At 39.5% G+C, this 21,579-nt stretch overlaps 2 long non-coding RNA genes across 7 annotated transcripts; both read right to left on the reverse strand.

The window, feature by feature from the left end:
• Window positions 1–642: 642 nt before the first annotated feature.
• On the reverse strand, window positions 643–8,043 carry LOC141602497 (uncharacterized). The gene is made up of 5 exons (XR_012524477.1): window positions 7,974–8,043; window positions 6,770–6,866; window positions 5,968–6,035; window positions 4,726–4,810; window positions 643–2,001 (listed from the first exon to the last, which is right to left on the reverse strand). It is a non-coding gene; the product is annotated as an uncharacterized LOC141602497 (long non-coding RNA).
• Window positions 8,044–8,323: 280 nt separating this feature from the next.
• On the reverse strand, window positions 8,324–10,705 carry LOC141602498 (uncharacterized). Of its 6 annotated transcripts, none has more exons than XR_012524482.1 (6): window positions 10,592–10,705; window positions 10,192–10,271; window positions 9,545–10,051; window positions 9,279–9,373; window positions 8,596–8,713; window positions 8,324–8,357 (listed from the first exon to the last, which is right to left on the reverse strand). It is a non-coding gene; the product is annotated as an uncharacterized LOC141602498 (long non-coding RNA). The 6 variants fall into 6 exon arrangements; XR_012524480.1 differs by having other exon boundaries at window positions 10,175–10,271; XR_012524484.1 differs by lacking the exon at window positions 10,192–10,271 and having other exon boundaries at window positions 9,545–9,844; window positions 9,937–10,051; window positions 10,592–10,704.
• Between the last annotated feature and the right edge of the window lie 10,874 nt (window positions 10,706–21,579).

Raw genomic sequence — 21,579 nt, forward strand, 5'->3', positions numbered from 1 at the left:
AAGTCAGTCGCCATTTTGGCGACTACCATAAATCAGTCGCCAAATTGGCGACTAACTTGAATCGTAGATAGCTATGTCTCGGGACGTAAGACATAAATTTAAGACCTAAGTTTATGATGTTATCAATCGTATGTTGCTATAATTAGTTAATTGCTCCGATCAACAGCGTAGGACGAATTTTAGCAATGTTTGATAAATATGAGTTTATATATGACCCGAACGCAAGACTTAAGATTAAGATTTCATGCCATGCACATATGGTTTAAGATGCTATCGATCGTACGTTGCTATTGACTAATCGTTGTAACGTACGATCAATAGGATTGTACGATTTTGTTTTATACTAGTCGTTGCTCCGCGCCCTCCCGGGCGCGATGCCCCAATTTGGATAATCGTGTTGGTGACCTCGTTAGTAGGCGTAGTTACAGAAATGAATATTACGATCCACATTCCGCAAAATTCGTATTAAAAACGACAAGTACTCTACTACTAAGACTGCAATGGTGCATTGTAAAATACATGATACAACATAGTTTAGCAACACATTAGCGGCATTGGCATATGAACGAACGCCACTCAACAACCAGACATATAACATAGAGTAAACACAACAATAAGAACCTAAGTTTTGCAATAGTGTGGATTTATTTAAGGACCCCGAATTTAATAGCGTAGCTTTAAGGACCTCCACTACCGTTTCTGTTAACTTTCACCAAGTTTTGTTGTAGTTCATTGACTTCGCGTACAAATGTACAATACATACTTATACATGTATGCTCGAGCAATTTTATTTGTCTAATTCGTGCTTTTCCAAAAACAGCCCTCCATACTGGAACTATATGAGGTTAGTTGGAGTAAGATGAAATTAGTAATGGAAAGCATTCGTAGTGTTGTCCGGCTAACACTATACAACGTTAAACTGAAACTTATTAATTCAAAAAGGCGCTCCTAATTCAAGAATTTCCTTTACTAACATTTCCCGTGTAGTTGGGAAGTGTACTTTGTGCTTCAAGCATTCAGATCAATTGCTCAAAGTCGGATTCTAGATTTACTGAACGAACCTCCATCTGCCCTGCCACTATCAGACCCAACACCGCAGCTTTTACCTCCGTAATATCAGTGCACCACTTATGTCTTTCCTGGTCAACTGCTGCGACCCCTACATATCCCAAGTGATCCCGCACCACAACTAAACCCCATACAACATCCCTTGTCATTATATGAGTTTCTTCAGTAGTTCAGTGCCTGCACTATACACCATACACCAGTTCCAAATAATTGTTCCAATATTTTATGCATTTCTCAGAACAACATATGGTTCACCTACAACCTCCCCATGCTTTACCGTATTCTTACCATTTCACATTGCCCAAAGCACCATAAAATTTTTAGTTAACTCCGTCACATCTTTTGCCTCCAAATTACCTCAGCTCCATTTGTTATTATTTCTGAATTGACTCCATGCTTCACCCGTGTCAATGGCCATAGACTCCCAGACTCTTTTGGTAAAAAGACATTAAATTAGAGCATGTACCTCCGGCCTAATTGTCGAATTGCATCGGCTGTAGGTAGGCCTTAAATCTTGTACTCTCCGTTTTTAAATTTGCGCCACAAGGAAGAGCGTCAGAGCAATCAGCAGGCACCCCACGGCAAAGATCTGACCTAAAGTGGGGTTTCAATCTTCCAAATAGCATTCCAGATGGGGTCTTTTCTGTTCCTGCTTCTTGAGGCTTCTTTACACTGCTTATTGAGGCTTATTCACGGCTCATCCACCATCGAATGAAAGCATAACCCCTCTTCATCGAGTTCACCCCATCCCTGGAATAATGGCATATCAGTTCATCCTCCCTCGGGTCTATGCATATAGGAATTTTAGTGATCTCGTTAATTTCCATTCCTAATACACTTTCGTATACCTTCCCCACATTCCATTCACTGCCATCCAACCATTTTGACACTTAAGCCTCCCAAGCCTCCATTCACTGCCATCCTTATTCGCCCCTGGAAAAGTAAAGGTGAATTAGAATCATAGTCCCCGCACCAATATGAGAAATAATAACTAAATTAAGGAGATTTAATTAAGGTGAAATAGATCATGGGTCAACAAACTAAACCAAGGAGAACTTGCTCTGTTGCATGAATTGTAATACTTAAATGTTTTTCTGTTTCAATTTTTATCATTTTGTGCTGTGTTTGCTAGTCTCATTGACGTGTTTTCTTGTGAGATAATTATTTTTTTTGTATTTTCATTAAAGAGAGTTAAGCATGTAATCAGGAAAGGTTAGGACAAGATCTGTGATACAATAAAATGAAATCAGCAAGGACTACACCAAACAAATAAATAAGTTCTAGCAAACCATTTCATTTTACGACCTGAGAATTCAGATTAAACAAGAACAAAATAAAATGTCACTCCGCCCTAGTTTCTGATGCATCGATGACAATACGGCAATCATTCGAGCTTCTTGTAAGCCATGAAGGATCACCACAAATTCGGCATCGCTGGGTCCGTCGACTGCGAAAACTGTACTTATCCCTACAGAGCACTCTCAACCTTCTCTCACTCCCTTCATTACTCTTAGGACCTTTTATTTTTTACACCCTTGTATTCCTCTACCACCCCTGAACTACCTACTAATCATAAGGCGTGCCTCCCTCCGCCTTACTACCTCATATCTTTCCCACTTCTTTGGTCTCATAATTACCATTTTAGCCAGAAAGCAAAAAATGGCACATTTCCACCGAACGGAATGCATCGTCCTACTACCCCGAATGATTTCTTATAGCCTACGTCTGGGGTTGGTGTGTCGGGACCGATTCAACCTATTGAAATAAATCTGTTAGTTTACTATTCTACCTTTAGGCTACAACTTGCAACGAACCCTTTATTTCTGCATTTCGGTTCACATGTAAGGGGCACTCAATGTTACCTATGGTGACAAAAAAAACTCACATCTACCTAGAGCCACTTTCCTAAAAAACTCTCAACATCTACTGCCATCTACTCACTTTCCTTCTTTTACTCTTCAACACTCATTTTCCTTTAACCCATTCCCTTATTCTAATTTCAATCTAATTCACTACTACTCACTGCCATGCAAATGGATGCTTTGTGATGACTTAAATTGACCGATTGAAACAAAAAAGTTAATAGCAATTATTACTTGTCTGGTATATACTGGAGACAACTCCAAGTAGGATATGACCCCAGAGATACTCCAATCACATAGAACTTGGGTCCTAATTATAATTGATCTGTGAGTTGCTCAATATCTAACGATTCACTCTTTACTCTTTAGCGACTTTTTTGGGGTTTGGATCACTTTCCCCATAGCCCGCTCTATCATACAGAACCATTTAAATCTTAAGCCTGAACACTTTATCATTGTAAATCAAGCTGATTTTATCCCAAGCAAAGACTCAAATAAAAACCGAAGTTCAGAATGATACTGCATTACCATCTGCTAATCCACTGTGCTAATCCACTGTACAGCACAAACCTTAGCTCAAAAAACAAACATCTTTTGGGTGGGGGACCAACTGCTTCAACAATAGTTCTTGATAACGACATTAACAAAAGAGAATCATGCTACTTAAATGATACGTTAAATTCCTTCATTAAATCCGATCCCCGAATCTATAACAAATAAATCACACAAATATGATATATTCAAAAAGTACTCCTGGACGATAACACATTCCCCTCTTCTAAGCCACTGCATCTTTCTTGCCTCCCTCTAAATATACAAAACTTGCAATCATCACAGTAATATCACTTCCAATTGCAGCAAAGCTTACCCAATTCCCATTTTCAACCATTCAATCGATAGTAAATCTCTTTTAAGACCGTCTTAAGTTGAAATGGATCCAAAAACATACTTATAACACAAATCAATACTCATTACTAATCAACTACATGGGTTTCTTTAGATCTTTTTCACGCTTACAAATCTCTCTTGAGACCGTCTTAAGTTGAAACAAATTCCAAAACCTACCTCTAATACTCATCAATGCTCATTACTAACCAGCTACATGGGTTGCTGTAGATCCGTTGCAAGCTTAAAACCGTCTTAAAAAAATAATTTATACTCAATCAGAATAATAACCAAGAATTCAACCATTCAACAAACATACAATCGAGCATCAAATCATCGACAACGGTAAAACCCTAAATAAAAAACCGAAATGAGGAGGGTTTTGAGATCATATACTTGAGGTGCTAAAAAGCTCATATCTTTGTTACTACCAAAACCATGAACAATAATAATCTTAAAGCTTGCATTTGTTTAACAATCCCATTTTCTCTATATGCCAATAATCTACCATCATTTAACCTAATTTTCGGTGATTAAATCTTAGATTCAGGATCATCAATTCAGTTTGAATTCCTCCTTCTATGCCCTCCTCCTGATATATTACCCATATGCAATCAAAACAATTAATTTATCGGTTTGTGAGAGGAGAAGAACGGAGAAGCCCCAAAAGTAACTTTCCATAGCATTGTTCTGATACTGCTCCCTCCGTCACAGTCATTTGTTTACCTTTTTCTATCATTTGTGATGGGTAATTTAATCAGAGGTAAACAAATAAACAAATGGTCGAGACAGATGCATACTTAATACCCAGAAAAGACTGAATATAAGCTGGAAGACTGAGTGTTGAGAGCATATGAGTCCCAAAGGGTAATGTTTTTAATCAACTGGCAATGATGAAATAGTTACACACCTGAGGCAGCTGAAATGCTAAATGCCATGATCAATAACCTGAACTTTACGCCAACTTCCGCCTCCCTCAGCGACAACCGTAACCACTGGCACGAATAATAGAAATTAAAGGTAAGATACGGAGCCAGCAAAGAATTCGCATCCAATTTGAATAAGCGAAATGATAAGGAAGAATACATGCAAGATAACTGGCCACCCTACGACCAATATAGCTAGCAATCTTTAATCAAGGAAGTAATATATTATCAGCTGTTTTAGGGACCGTCTTACCAAATAGACTCATCCTAATGCAACACAAACTAAGAAATTTGGACACATTTATCCTCTTCTCAGCCACTATATATGTTTTCCACTTTGTTCAGGAAGGAGATTTTGGTTTACGAATAATACAGTTTAATAACTTAATTTAAAATGTGTGTATGTCGATTAAAAGTGTCCGCTGATCACTATAAACGATCATATAGGGACAAGTTGAGTGAAAACGTATGGTATGAGGATTACTAAGATTGAATATTACTCCCTCGGTTCATTTGTTTACCCTACGTAATATGCAAGGATGAACAAGAACCATTACGTATAAATTTAAGTTTGATGGTACTATATATTGTTTAGGTTGGGTATGCAAGTAGTTATTGTTTTAGGGTAAACTGAAAATTGGAATCAACAACTTGGTCATCCAATATTGCCCCTACGTAGTTAAACATCACCATCTCCACCACAACAATATTATCTCAACACTCTTTAATAGTTTAATTCAAGGGTTAGAGTATGGAGTTCGTTATCTCAGCACTCTAGTTAACTTTGCCCTGGTGTGGCAAGAATATGAACGGTCAATACCCTCTCTCTCTCTCTCTCTCACACACATGGTCACCAGAATGTCAGTAAGGAAAAACTTGATCATACACTTGTTTTCTACCAACCCAAACATTCTTCGCTGGCACTTCCCTTTTCACAGATTTACCAGCCTCCCGCCTCTCAGGCTCTCACCTGGCCAACATAATGTTAACCTTTTCATAGTACTTCTTATCTACTAAGTATGACTTTCATCTCCTCTCTATCACCTAATGGTGGTTACCTTCAACCCCGTCCCATTGCAGCCATCTTGCTTTTGAATACATATATTATTTTCCCTTGTGCTAATAATTTGCTACGTGCAATAGAAGTACGGGTATGGAATGCACAAAAATGCATAGTTTTCCTATAGTATGGAACGACTTTCATAGCTTCGGATGAGAGTATATACCTGCCTGAACATTCAGTTAATATTCGACTTCTTTTGGAATAGAGCTCTTCCCACCTTTACCCAATCACCTGTGGACACAATTTAATTAAAAAAACAAAGAGAAAGGGAGAGACTGTAGCATAGGGATAATAATTAAAGAGTTGCTAAAGGATAGAACATTAGCAACTGGTAGGAGGAAATCTGACAGGTCCTATGAGGGAAAATAAAGTTTCCTACACTAAATTAGCATGTGAATAGAAAAGTAAAGCGAAGTATTTTTATTCATTCGCTTCAACTCGAAACATGCATAGATCGCGACTCCGCTGACTTAAGTACTGTTGCACAGCAAGCAGCAAGGGCAGGAGGAACTTTTTAGGTATCCATTAGGAGTCGGTAATTCCGCTAAAAATAAGAATAGGTGGATCAACAACCGTGTCTTCAGCTGTGACAAAAACGAATTAATTACAGGATTTGGAGGTTGAACAACAAGATGCTTTTTAGTTCTGTACAAATGAATTACTTTCAGGATTTTGAGAAAACAGACTCTAAATCATCTAGCAACATAAAGCTAAATCATATGGTACCGGGCTCAATTTAAGCTTGAGCTTTAACTCCTTAGGTTCAAGGGCTCTGACCCGGAGCTTAAATATCCGACCGATATTAGGGTCCAGCTCGAATCGACTTAGTTACACCCCTAAACTACAAAGTAGAAGCCCTCGAGATATTGGGACGAACCATAATAGAACTACACTGCAAAGTTCAACAACTTGTGTATCCGGTGGAGTAACTTGAGTTATAGATTTAAGTTAAACACGACACTGACCTCGTGTCCAGCTGGACTGATATGGTAAATCCAGAATGGTAGAGAAGCAACGACATTGCGCCCAAGCACATAAATAATCCTTGAAAACGGGATGCATCTGCCAAGACAAGCAATAGAATAAGTAAATGGCTTTAAACATCACCAGATCTCAACTATTAGTCCATGTCACTACAATAGTTTCAATGTTACCTAAGACAAAAACCATCCTAACGGTTGAACCTAAAAAACTGTTGAAAGCTTTTAAAACCAACCACACCATTTACTGGTTTTATTTAATGACCCGAAAGTCATAGATAAACACAAACAGTCATCTGAAGGAGGAAAAGTGAAAGGATCAACTTATTTACTGACAATTCAACGCTAAATCTGGGTAGGTGATAATCGCAGGCTTATCCCAGTCACCTTATACCTCCAATCAAAGGGAAAGGTAAGGGTATAGAGGATGGATGAAGATAGCAGTAAAATTAGTCATGAATATCGCCTCAAACACAAAGAAAACTGAGAAGCAATAAGCATTAACCAAACCTACATTCTTTACAAGCACACCAACAACATATAACCAAACCCGAAAAACAATCACAGGACGTCAATCAATCAATTATCTGAACACATATAAAACCCTAATTTTGCAACAAATAGTAAGAAACCCTAATATACACTAAATTGACGTAAATCAAAACAAAAAGAATCAAATAAATGCAGGAAAACTAAAGAAAAAGAAGTGCGAATGATGAAAACCAAAAAGCAATAAAAAAATTAGGAAGGAAAGAGAGGGAAAGGACACCTAAAGAACACGATTGGGAAGAAAAATGCAGGATGCGATGGTAAGGAGAGAGATAGAGAGGCTGTCGAGCAAATAAAGAGACCCACGAAATAATTGAGGGAAATAATAAGCTCAACTGAGTTTAGGAGAGAAAAGGGACAAAGTGCTAAGGCCTATAAGAGTAGCCCAACACAGGTTGACAGCCCAATAGCAAAACACGGCGCGCAAGAAAGGAAACACAACCAAAACGTAGAGCATGATAACTGTTAATATGAATAGTACACGCCCCTGGTGACTTTTATGTAAAGGTATACACAACCAGAACCAGCTAAAACAAACCTACCCACTAAACCAATTTATTTTGTGGACCACACTTTCAGATCTAGAAATCAGAACCATTCTACAAAAAAAAAAGCAACTTAAAAACAAAGAAATCCTTACTTGATAGATTGAGCAAGGTGTGAAAACTTTAATGGATTCCCCGATATTTAAACATTAACCTAATCAAACAAACATGCCCCATTAGTAAGAAGACATTAGTAATAAGCAGGAAACCAAATAAATTTGATTGTCGTGAGGAAAGTCGTTGGCCACAACTCACCTCGCTCATCCGAAAGGATGAAATAGGTTGGTCCTATCCTAGAGGGTCAATCTAGTAGGCGGGGTAGAGGTTTAATTGAGCACGGAAAATGATTCAAACGTTAGGTGAGGTCGGTGGATGAACAATGGGATCTATTCCTAAGCTACAATAGGTAAAAGTGCATTCTTTTAATGAGTTGAGCAAAGACACCGAATGATGAGCGAGTGAAAGTTCCAGACGTAGACCTAGCATACCAGAAACATCAAGCAAAGGAATTATGATCAGATCAGCCCAAAATAAACCCCAAAAACATACACAAGTACAAAAATAAACTACTCCTTAAAACCCACACGATTATCATCGCCCCATACCCATTTGTAAAAGCTAAGTTCCAAAAGCCTCACAAGCCAAATATCAGAGCAGTTAATAGCACACACAATAAATAAGCGACAACATAAATCAAAAGTTACATGTAGATAATACCTGCATAGGAGAAATGAGGTTTATTGGGATGTTCAATGGTGAGCTTGATAAATACACCCCCAGATCAAGCAACCCGATGTAGAGGATGACCTTAGTCGTGATACCCGCGGACAAACTCCTAGCATGGAACGAAAAAATAGTCACATTAGTGACCTAAAAAGCCTATAATACATTATTGAAGGTGGCATAAAAATGCATCGACTTGAACATTAGTGATTCAAAAACCCCCAAATTACTCAACGCGGATGGCAAAAGAATGGTTCAACTTGAACAATATTGATTAAAAAACACCAGAATACAATAATATAGATGGTACTTTTACGCACTGATTTCTAAATGTACCTTTACTCTCCAAAAATATTAAAATCTGAACATTCCTAAGCAGCTTTAATGCACCCAAAATGTTATATAAAACCTATGGATGAAGACTGAAATTAGATGCAGAGATGCCAACAAGGAGAACAAAATCATGTCCTCAAAAGCAGCCATCAAACAATCCAATCAAAAAATTAACACTAAAATTAAGCTAAACCTATAAAAAACAAGAGCTAAACTATCACATCCTTAATCAAAAGTGACGGGCCTAACTATCTAATCTATGAATCGGTATTAAGCACAAAGAAGATTGCTACATGGCAGATATTGATACACAAATGAACATGAATTAGCAAAGAGACGAATACCCAAGAATATGGAGATAAGCAAGTTTGCAAGCAGCAGGAAACAGTTAAGGCCAAATAGACTGCCGAACTCCACCATCTGGTAAAGGACGACGAATCTGTTAACATTTATAGATTACTATTAATAAAAATAATAGCACACAGAATATAAGTATAGCAACAACGATAATAGTAACAAAACAATAATAATAATAATAATAATAATAGCAATAACAGTTGAAGTAACCAACTATGGCAGAACGTTAATCAAGTCGACTTACAAGACATACCCTGAAAGATCAAACTTCTACGGCACTCTGATAAATGTCGACACCAAGCGAGGTACAACCTAGAGAATATTCTGGTGGTACTGACGACCAAGCAAAACGACAAACTGAGACGGACCACAAAATCCCAGGTGAATTGGGCCACGAAATCTAGTCAATTGCACGATATTCGGACACCATATGACGGAGGAACCAGGGACAATGGTTTGATGGATGAGGCGAAAGAGAAAATGAGCAATAAAAATTACAATTATTTGAGGCAGAATGAGAGATGAAGCCCAGCATAATTCCAACCATCTTCCACTTTCAATATCAAAATGAGGACACGTCGTTAAAAAAAGACAGCAAACATAAGTAATTAAATAAGCAGGTGTTAGACGTAACCCAATCATCACCTTCACTAATGGCACCCCCTGGCCTGTGTCCATTACACACACCAAGAACTATTGCTGAAATTCAAATGGGTCCCTGCCATCACTTTATACTCCCGATCTCCGCAGCCCATGACAACTGCAATCACAATGACAAACAAAATATATGAGCTTTTAAAGGAAGGCCACAACTCCGACTGTATCACAGTAATAAATCAAAAAAAAGTAACAGCAATAATAATAATAATAATAATAATAATACCAGAAAAGCGTCCACACCAGTAGTAATAAAAATAATTTCCGCCTCAGTCCCCTCACCAACGGCAACCCCATACCCCGTGACGACATACTCATAAATCCTATACGAAGGACAATGAAAAGTTCAACAACAACACCACCACCAACAACAACAATAATAAATTCCGAACAAAAATACTGGGATTTGCAATAATAATAATAATAATAATAATACTATTTGCATCGTTGGAAATAATGATCCAAAATCAATCAAGGCATAATCAGATTCACGAAAAAGGTAAAGGAACACGATGAGATAACAAATCTAACATAGCACCAACAACAATCAATATCCAACAAAGGGATCATTATAATATCCTAACAAAAATAATAACAAAATCAAATTGAAATAAACGATAAAAATGGAATCCATAGAAAATACCTTTGAGAGGATTTTTGATTAGAGCGGGTAGGGTTTGCTGAGGGAGTGGTATTGAGGGGTGAGAAGAGCGAGTTGAATGAGAATGAGCGGTGTAGAGGGACACAGAGAAAAGGTAAAGAGTGTGGCTGTGAGTACAGGACAAAATGACGGACGGGATACAAAGGGAAGATCTGACGGTAGAGGGAAGACTTGCTCGCGCACTATTCATTGCTACAGTCGCACAAGTTCTCCCTTTTTAAATGGTAAGGAATAAACGGTTGAAAATATTGTGTTTGGCGGGAAAAGGACAATTTGGGGTTAGAATAAGATAAAAAAAAAAGTGATGGTACTTAAGAGTTAATCGTGACCGTTCAGTTGTCCATAAAATATTAGATAATATTCCACATTAAGTCGTGGCCTGAACCCGATCCATTGTCATCCGTACTCATGGAATTAATTGCAACATTTATATTTTGGGCTTATTTTTGTGAATAAAATTATATACCACTTTATTAAATGAGACTCACCTCCTCCCCACAACCATTAATAGTCGTTCCACAAGTAAATGTTGCAATTCCCAAATCATAAAAGGGGTATAATAATAAGTATACCAATACATAATTTAAATTATACTTTTCAAACATATATATTTGAAAACTATTTCCATACGACCGTATATTAGAACAACCCGTGAATTTCACGGGTTTAAACCTAGTATAGCATATAATCATACAATTACCATATAATGCAACATTATACTCCCAAAACCCCCCAATCTACCCAATTAGGGTTTTAAACGAAATCAACAACACGGTATAAAAATCATACAAGGAATTTACCCACGACACGACGAACTCAACGGTGTAAAGAACACGACGATCCGACAACCTTAGCCTTTAGGATTTGATAGTAACGCGAAGAACAAAAGCAACGTAATTGTTTCTCTGTTTGAAAGGTTTTAGAAAAGGCTAAAAGTGATAAAGAAGGTGACGGAAAGCTTTAAATACCAATCACGCGTTACTAACAAAACCAGGCTAAAATAACCCGCAAAATCAACTTCCTCGATCGAGTAAGTAACTTACTCGATCGAGTGACCCTTACTCGATCGAGTCCCCAACTTACTCGATCGAGTACCCTTCGGAAGAACATTATTTCGTAAATCAAATTAAACATACTTACTCGACAGAGGAAGCCTCACTCGATATAGTACCCATAGACATAGAAAACCGTAGTATTACAATAAGCTATGGAAGGCAAGTAATATTGTTGCCCAATATACAAAATTGTGTCTGTTGGTGAGGCTTGGATAGCCGTTGGTGTGGCATGTAGAGTAGGATCGTATTAAATACCACTCTTCTGATTCACCTAAAAAAAAGCTACGTAATAATATGCACTTAAATTTTTATACAACAAACATGTCTTATGGGGGAGTAAAACTGTCTTTAATAACGATTTTGACATAATTTAAAATAACATAAAATTGTTTTATATAATATTTATTAGTTTTTTTTTATATATTTAAAAATTACAAACCCATTAAGACCTATTAAGTTAATATGATACTCACAACCGATTTAAATACGACAAAAATAATAGGTTGGTTGTGAGATCTTAGTTTAAGACGGTCTTAATTAGAAAAACTTTCTATTCAAATTTGTCTATATTAGCTACTAGAACTCATTAAAGGTTCCTCGGATATGACATACAATTAGTATTGATCACACAAATTATTCACTCCTTTAAAAGACGGTCTTACAACCCATAATAAGTCAAAAGGCATAACCCACCTACTTCTTTAACTTTCAATTTGAATTAATATATATGAACTTCTACTATTATAGATCGTCCACCTTATGATAGAACGCTATTTCAACTGGATACTATTGGTGGGGCATATTCTGCACCCGCTGACCGAGTCAACATTTGAGCAAGGTCAAAGATATGCACAGCAAGTCAACGACTTGGACGGCCTAGCCGACGCCACCTGTCAGCCTGTCACTTGGGTCCCGGCTAGGATAACTAGCCAGCCGGGGCACATATCCGCGTACTCATATCCAAGATCCCTCGGCCGGTCTGCCATAGGTCCATCGGCCGAGGGTAAAATGGTCTTTCCACCTGCTAGCCTCTTGGCCAATACGTGACAAAAGGTGAAAGTCTATAAATACTCCTCAACCCTCATTGAGGAAAAGATCTACAAATTAACCTAAGAATCACTATTCATCTGGTAATATCTTACTTATCTCTCTACAATATACTTAGCCAAGCATCATAACTTAATCCCTTTAAGTTTACTGACTTGAGCGCCGGAGTGAGTACGCTCGGTGCCAAGCCGAGCCCTCAGTTTGTTCATTGTTTCAGGAGAGACCGAAAGGAAGTCAAGCAAAGACGACATTCTACAAGCACGGGTGGTAACAATACTTGCTCTGGAATTACACCCCGGAACAATTGGCGCTGTCTGTGGGGAATAGATACTAAAAGTTAATCAAATCCCTTAAAAACACAAAGCAAAAAACCCACCCAAAAAGCTAAGAAAATGTCAAAAGAACAAGAGGTATTCGTGACTGACGAAACCGAATTTTACCAAGAGGATACCGTTCACAATTCTGGAATTGCGCAGCCCTCCACCGGCCGAGTAATCCAACCGGAGTATGGGATGCCAATAATACCAGATACGCCGCCGCCCGCCGACCAGGTCACCATAATGGGGCATGTGGTCGATGCAGCAAAACTAAAGCTACTCCTGGACCTAATTGGCAGTACGCCGGCTCACACTGTCACACCGACAAGAGCGGCGGAACCCGTCCAGGAGACCAGGGCCCAGAATGTGACTCCGAGAAACCTGAACGGAGCACTAGGAGAAGCTGACCCTGCAGAAACGCCGGAGGAGCCCAGAGTGCTAGTGGAAGACCTGAGCCCTTCCCATACCCATGGGAGGACAGCGTCGCCGCAGCACCGACGAGGCCTGCCTCAGAAGAGTGAAAGAAGTCCGACTCGTCAGAGTCGGAGAAGAAGCCCGACTCACCAGAGTCGGAGAAGAAGTCCTTCCCCTACGAGGAGAGGAGCCGGACTAGGAATGCGAGGAGCCGATCGCCGCGTGTCATTCGACACGTGGTCAGACAGCCCCTCGGTGCCTACGTCCTTGAAACCTCCGTACCAACCAAGCTAAAGTTGCCGGCGCTCATATATAAAGGGGATAGCGATCCCACCGACCATGCCGAGGCTTTTGAGTCGTACATGTCGGTGTGGGAACAACCCGATGAAGTCTGGTGCCGAGTCTTCCCAACAACCTTGCATGGGATGGCTCAAAATTGGTACAAGGGGCTATCCGACGGCTCGGTATACTGCTACGCCGACGTAAGGGACGCCTTCTTAGCCCAATACTCTTGCAATAAGAGGAGGGCCGTGGAGACATCGGATCTCCTGACTATAAGACAAGAGGGGGGCGAGTCTCTACGAAGTTATGTGAAGAGGTTCGACGCCAAGGTTCAGCAAATTCGAGAGCTGAATCCCGAGTTGGCGGCCTTCGCACTGATGAAAGGACTCCCACCTGGGTAGGCCCCGGCGAGGCCGAGCACTCAGAAAAGAAAAGCCGCCTGGAGGACAACCCGGATGAAGGACGCCGTGACAATGACAGGTCACGGTCTGATGAAAGACGCCGTGACGATAATAGGTCACGATCCGACAGAACTGCCAGGAAGCACAACACGGCAGGCACCGGGGGGAGTTCGGGAACGTACTGTTACACCCCCATACTCCGAGTGCCTTACCAGGACCACTCAGGTATGGAGACATCACCATCTCGGTTGCCCGAGGTATGATAATCAAACAACAGCGATAAAGAAACAACATTTATTATTAATCGTTTAATGAATGAATACAATCCTTGAAACCCAAACTGATAGTAAGATACATTATTCCAAACGGTCTACTCAAACTGAAATGTAAATAAAAGCTAAACTACAGCGGAAGACTCTATCGTCATGTCGTGGCCATCCCAGCTATCCCGTATCATCTCTATACCTGCTCAACATCTGCTCACCATCCCCGAATGGATCACCGCAGGTTTTCAAAACAACACCGGGGTCAGTACTAATCACACAATCAAAACAGATAACAACAATAAGACAAACAGACAGCTGAACTGCCACACACACACACACATCCATCCCACCATCTCAATCACCGATCGTCCTTTGGACCGCCCGCCGATGGGGGACCGCACTGTTCCCACCTAAGCCCCGCTCATCGTACGAGCGATAACCCTGTCCATTAATGTGCACATCCCCTTTCGTGGCGGGTTCCACTAAGGGCGAAACTAGGGCGTGAGATCACTCCCGCAAGTGACCCCACTCAGCCGAGAACGCATCTCGAGAACCATCAACAACACAACCACAATCACAAACACAATTACAATCAACAAATCAATTAACTAACTACAGCACATCACCAATATCCCATTATGGGACTAATACTGAGTAGAAAATCCTACCTGGAAAGCACACACGCAGACGGTATCTACAAAATTGCCTCAAAACGCCTCTTCTATGAACTCTCCTCCTAACATATACACATGAATACTACTATTCAATCACTTATTCATAAAAACCCCCAATTACTAAATTAGGGTTTCACTAATCTTAACAAAACGTTATAAAAATTATGCTAGAAGCTTACCCTCGACGCAAGGAATCCAACGACACAAACTATGATGCAAACCGACCGTCTGAACTCCGGGAATTGTCAAGAACGCGATTAGGAAGAAGACAAGTTGCTTTCTCTCTTAAACAGATTTTAGGTTTTGTAAAAAGTGATTTAGCACAAAGACGAATTGGTTTAAATACCTTAATCGCGTAATTAACAAAACCCGAGAAAACTCCCCCGTAAAAACGGACACTCGATCGAGTACCCAAGGTACTCGATCGAGTACCCCCCTACTCGATCGAGTGCCCCAGCTACTCGATCGAGTACCCATCAGGTCAGAAACTATTTTATTCTGCGACATACCCTTACTCGACAGAGTAAGGGCTACTCGATAGAGTACCCCCAAGACCATAAATACGGAGTATTACAGTCTTCCCTCCTTAAAAGGAACTTCGTCCCCGAAGTTCATGTTGGGGTTGGTGTCCTTAACAGTTAGTGCAAGGACTTATAAACCTCTAAAAGGATCAAAGGGTATACTTTGTATCATAATCAGTTGATCCACGTTTATCAATAACGGTTGGCTTGCTAGATAAGTTTGACGTTATTGTCATACAGATGGCGGTGATCAACTGGTCCCTAAAAGTCACACCTATAGGATACGTCTTGAGTGATGTGACGGTATGAAAATACAGTCATGTAGATGCCAAATTTGACTAACCAGTTAGTCTGAGTTATTTGACTAATAAATTAGTCAAAATGTGATGTTGAGATCTTATATTTAATACGGATTAAATATCATGGGCTAAAGGCGAATTAATCAGTTAATTCGTAAAATTGAATATAAACGTTTTATATTTAATTAAATGTGTATTGAATATAATTATACAATACTGCTTTGTCGGACATGTATTAATAATTCAACTAACCCGTATTATTAGTTGATGCCTTAATTTCCGATAACCGATAACAGTTTATAATGAAACCGCGTCGTATACATTTAGTAAGCTATGGACCGGACCGCAAGTTTAAGTGAAGAGAAAATGAAAAGCCCATTTGGGCTCCTCTCACTCGGTTTGGCCGAGACACACAAGGACAAAAGGAGAGCTTCTCCTCTTTGTCTAACCTAATATTCATTTGACAAAAATAATTAGGGTTTTGGGAATTGTGCCTCCCGAAACTCCGGATCTCTCATCCAACACAAACTCACAATACAATCCCCTCGATATTGCAAGGCAATTAGGGGATTATCTCTAGCACAAGGGCATTACTCGGACATCTTGGGTGCAACGATTAGGAGGAGATCTTACTTGATCTCTCATTGCCTTTTGCACTAGGACCGAAGGTTATTTCTACATCTTTATCGTTTTCATCATGTTTTTCGTTTTATGACTATAAACTACATATGAATTTTGCGTTATAATCCTACAATTAAAGGGTAGTATACGGATATTAACCCACAAGTGGTATCAGAGCGAGGCCACGCAAATTTTTATATGTGTTTTTCATTAAACGATTTTGAAATCGATGAATTTTGTCTTAAATTTGGTGCGGCTGTATTTTTTTCCTATCGGCACAAATTTTTTTTTTGCCCTCGGCAATTTGTAAATTGCTGCGTTTTTTTTTTCCTCCTTGGGATCCGTGTCTAGTTTACACGGTTGTTATTTTGTCTTGTTTTTCATTTTAATCTTTGCATATTGCATTGTAATCGATATTCATTGCGATATAAAGAAGATCCGTCAAAATGATTGCATCAAATTTCGTGTGGTAAAAATTTTTTATCTCGAAAATTCTGGAAAACCGTGCTTCATGTATCACGGCCTGTTTTTTTCGTTTTTTCATTGATTAGCGTGCCACACAATTTTGTTAGATCGTTCGATCTCTTGTTTTCGTGTTGTTCTTAGCGATTTGTTGTTTTAATCGATAATTACAACAAAATGTGAAGAACATGTCAATTGTATTTTTATTTTAATCCGGATTAGAGTAAATTGCAATTGTGTTTTAATCAAACCGTTTTGTTTTGATCTTTCTTTGCTCACAAATTGAGCCGTGTAAAAAAATTTTTTTTTTTTTTGGCCTTTAGAGGCTCTCGGCATTTCAGCCAAATTAAAAAATTAAAAAAAAATTTTTGGCCCCTGGTACTGTTCACGTACAGCAGTACAGAAGAAAAAAAAAAAAAAAAAAAAAAAAAAATTCTGTTTTTTTTTTTTCGGCCTTTATAGCATAAAACGTTTTCTTTATGCTCTCGCTTGATTAGTGAAACGGTTCACCCACGTAAAATAAAGTTACTTTAACATGATTTATTGTAACGGATTATCTCGGATTAAAATTAACTTGACTAAAGCGGTTTTGTCATGTAATTTTAATTATCTTTGGTGGTTTGGATAAAAATTTAACATAATTACGGAATTATGTCACGAATAAATTTAATTTTTTAGTTGATGCATTTTTATTTATCGTTCTTGTTTATATTTTGAATGTTTTGAATGCCTTTTAATTACGTATTTAATTATTTTGCAAACGGTTGTAACTTAGTGTGGCCTTAGTAGAACGTGTTACCGAAATGATGGAACACGGTCTTGGTTGTATTTTGAGATCTCGTATCTCCATTTTATTTCTTTTAAATTACAGTTTTTATTTAGAATGTAAATAGGTTTATATTTGTAAATTTTAATTGTAATTTTTGAGAAGACTAAAGATGGAGAACGGAGCTCACTCCCGCTACATGGACAAAGATGGAACACCAAGACAAGCTTTCGGGTCCAACGGTGGATTCCAAAGTTGTATTTTGTTCTTTTTACTAGGATAGGCCACACTAGGAATTTTTATTTACGTATTGCATTCATTTATTTATTTTTCGTAACGATAATATGCATCATTTTCCGCCTAAAAACCAAACCACCTAATTATTGCATGAAAACTGACACATATAGAGGTCACGAGTTAGTTTTCTATGACATTCGCATGTCACACGATTTTAAGCCATCACCCAAATTAATTCATTCACGCAAACGCTAGTTATTCGTTCACTTAAAATGAATTATAATTAAGTTGATGGGATCTTCCTCGTATAAACCAAAATTGAGAACGGTCTTTATAGGTCAAACTCCAATGAGTCCCTTCTTCGTCGGTAGGCATACTATGACCCCTTCTACGTCGGGTAAGTTGGAACCGATTGACCTATTTTATCTCAACACTATGGTCACGTACGATCGATCCCGTGACTATGGTGGACTATAGATAGGATTTACGGAAATCAATCGACCAAGAGTTCTTACGTAAGAATTAGCTAAACAGTTGGCTTATCAATTTACAGAAATTGAGTCTTGGGATCACTTGTATCATTCTTGAGGGAGATCAATTATGCAAGTGCGAGAGTCTACTTGTTTAAAATGAATTTTAAAATAGACTTAAATCACCTCGATGAGTTGCTTATTTCGTTTTGTTTTTCTTTCTTTTTCTGTGTAGATCACGATTTTAAACTGCTAAACATCAAATGGCTGGTTCAAGTGATAACCCAATGCCAAGTGCCACATTGGACCGTGAGTCCTGGCTTCGGATCTTCATGAGTCGGATGAATCGTCTACTCGATCAAGAATGATGGATCCAACTTCATGGATCGGGAGGCAAAGATTACGGAATGCCGCCGCGACGACGGAAGCTCAAATATCCGCTTGAGCCCATGCCGTTAAACCAGGCCCCACGGCTGGAATTAACGAAATCGACAAGTATAACGATTTCGCTTTAGAAGCGGGTGCGGTAAAGAACGTACTCATTTTTGCAATGGAACCCAATTTGCAGAAACGCTTCATAGCCCAAGGTGCAAACAAGATTTTCACCACGCTCACTAAGGAATTCTCGAAAGCACCGAGAATCGTAACCTATGAGCATACCACTCGCTTCTTTGATGCGAGACTCTAGAAGGGCCAACCGGTTAGCCCACACATTCTCAGCATGATTGAGAATGTCGAGAAGTTGGAGACCTTTAATCGTAACATCGGCGAGAACATTGTTATCGATCGCATGCTTCATTCACTCCACGATGGTTTTTCGCAATTCAGAGCGAATTACTATATGAATGATTTGAAGAAAACTCCCCATGAATTGCACTCCCTTCTCGTATGCACCGAGAAGGACATGAAGTTCAGTGGGAGCTCGAAACAGGATGTTCTCGTTGTGTCAAACAAAGGGAAAGGTAAGGGCAAAGCTCCGGCAAACCTAACAAAGAGGTAAGGCGAAGTTCAAGAAGTCGGGTTCGGGAAAGAGTGGTCCTGGTGAGGCGAGTAACTCATCAGGCATGACAAAGAGCAAGAGTGAAAACATGGAATGCCATCATTGCCACAAGACTGGGCATTGGAGACGCACATGTCCTGTTTATCATGAGGACTTAAAGGCAGGTCGTGTTAAACCTGTTGGTATGTCTTTCTCTTCTTCTACTTTTATTCATATGATTGAGATTAACCACGCAAGTTACGGAACTTGGGTACTTGATACTGGTTGTGGTTCTCATCTGTGTAATCATGTGCAGGGGCTCCGAAACATCGAACCCCTCGTAAAGGGTGAGGTGGACCTGCGTGTTGGGAATGGAGCAAGAGTGGCTGCCATCTCAAAGGGGACATATGTGATCCAGCTTCCTAGCGGATTTGAGTTATCATTATATGATTGCTATTATGTTCCTAGTCTTTCGAAAAACATTATTTCAGTTTCTGCACTTGACAAACTTGGTTTTTCATTTGTAATAGAAAATAATGCTTGCATTTTCTCTTTACACGATATGATTTATGGCAAGGCAGTCTCCATGAACGGAATTTATGTTTTAGATCAGACCACAGAAATATTACACGTAATGAATAAAAAGTTAAAGGTTGGTGACAAAGATCAAACGTATTTATGGCACTGCCGTATGGGACACATTAATGAGAAACGCGTAAAACAGCTCATCAAACATGGAGCTATCTCGGCCTTTGATTTTCAATCATTTGGCACGTGTGAATCATGTCTCATCGGTAAAATGACTCGTATTTCCTTCAAAGGTGTTGGAATGCGCGCTGCTGACCTATTAGGACTCATACACACGGATGTATGTGGACCTATGTCAATCACCGCACGAGAAGGCTATAGGTATTTCATCACTTTCACGGACGATTTAAGTAGATATGGCTATGTCTACCTAATGAAGCATAAAAGTGAATCCTTTGAGAAATTCAAGGAATACCAGAATAGGGTGCAGAACCTATTGGGAAGAAAGATTAAAACACTACGTTCAGATCGTGGTGGCGAGTATCTTTCTCACGAGTTTGATCATCACCTCAAAGACTGTGGGATTGCCCTACAGTTAACTCCACCTGGAACACCTCAATTGAATGGTGTGTCCGAACGGAGAAATCGAACTTTACTTGATATGGTTCGATCCATGATGAGTCACACGGTTTTACCTGATTCATTATGGGGTTATGCTTTTTGTCAGCCGCTCTAATACTTAACCGAAGTCCGTCTAAAGCTGTTGACAAGACTCCATATGAACTATGGAAGGGAACGGTCCCTAACTTGTCCTTTATACGGGTTTGGGGCTGCGAGGCTTATGTCAAGTGGAGACACGAGGATAAGCTCGGCCCGCGATCGGTCAAGACATACTTTATAGGTTATCCTAAAGGAACGCTTGGTCATTACTTTTATTCGCCAACCGAACAACGTGTTTTTGTTGCGGCTAGTGCGACATTCTTAGAGAAGGAATTTCTCGAGAATGCAAAGAGTGATAGAACCTTCGACCTGTCGGAGGTTCCAGAACCAAATACCGAGCAACTATTGGAGGAACCTATTCCTTCAATCCCGGCTGCGGTTAACATTCCTGAGGAACCTAGGAGGTCGGGAAGAGTCTCTATTCCTCCGGACAGATACATCGGTATGGTCGAGGAACATGATATAGATGACGTTCTACTCTTAACGAGTAGTGAACCCGCAACCTATAAAGGTGCCATGACCAGTTCTGACTCAAAGCTATGGCTTGAGGCCATGCAATCCGAGATGGACTCCATGTATGAGAACAACGTGTGGGATCTTGTTGACTTACCTGCTAAGGTTCGTCCCCTTCAATGCAAATGGCTTTACAAGATAAAGCATTCTGTGGAAGGTCAACAAGATATCTACAAAGCACGACTAGTTGCTAAAGGTTTCACCCAAGTGCCAGGTTTGCACTACGATGAGATTTTTGCACCCGTAGTCATGCTGCGTTCCATTCGGATTATCTTAGCGATCGCTGCTTTTCATGACTATGAAATTTGGCAGATGGACGTGAAAACCGCCTTCTTAAACGGTTTTTTGGAGGAAGAGTTGTACATGGTACAACCCGAAGGTTTCATCGATCCATCACA

The sequence above is a fragment of the Silene latifolia genome, chromosome 9, assembly GCF_048544455.1.
Source record: "Silene latifolia isolate original U9 population chromosome 9, ASM4854445v1, whole genome shotgun sequence".
Lineage (NCBI taxonomy): Eukaryota > Viridiplantae > Streptophyta > Magnoliopsida > Caryophyllales > Caryophyllaceae > Silene > Silene latifolia.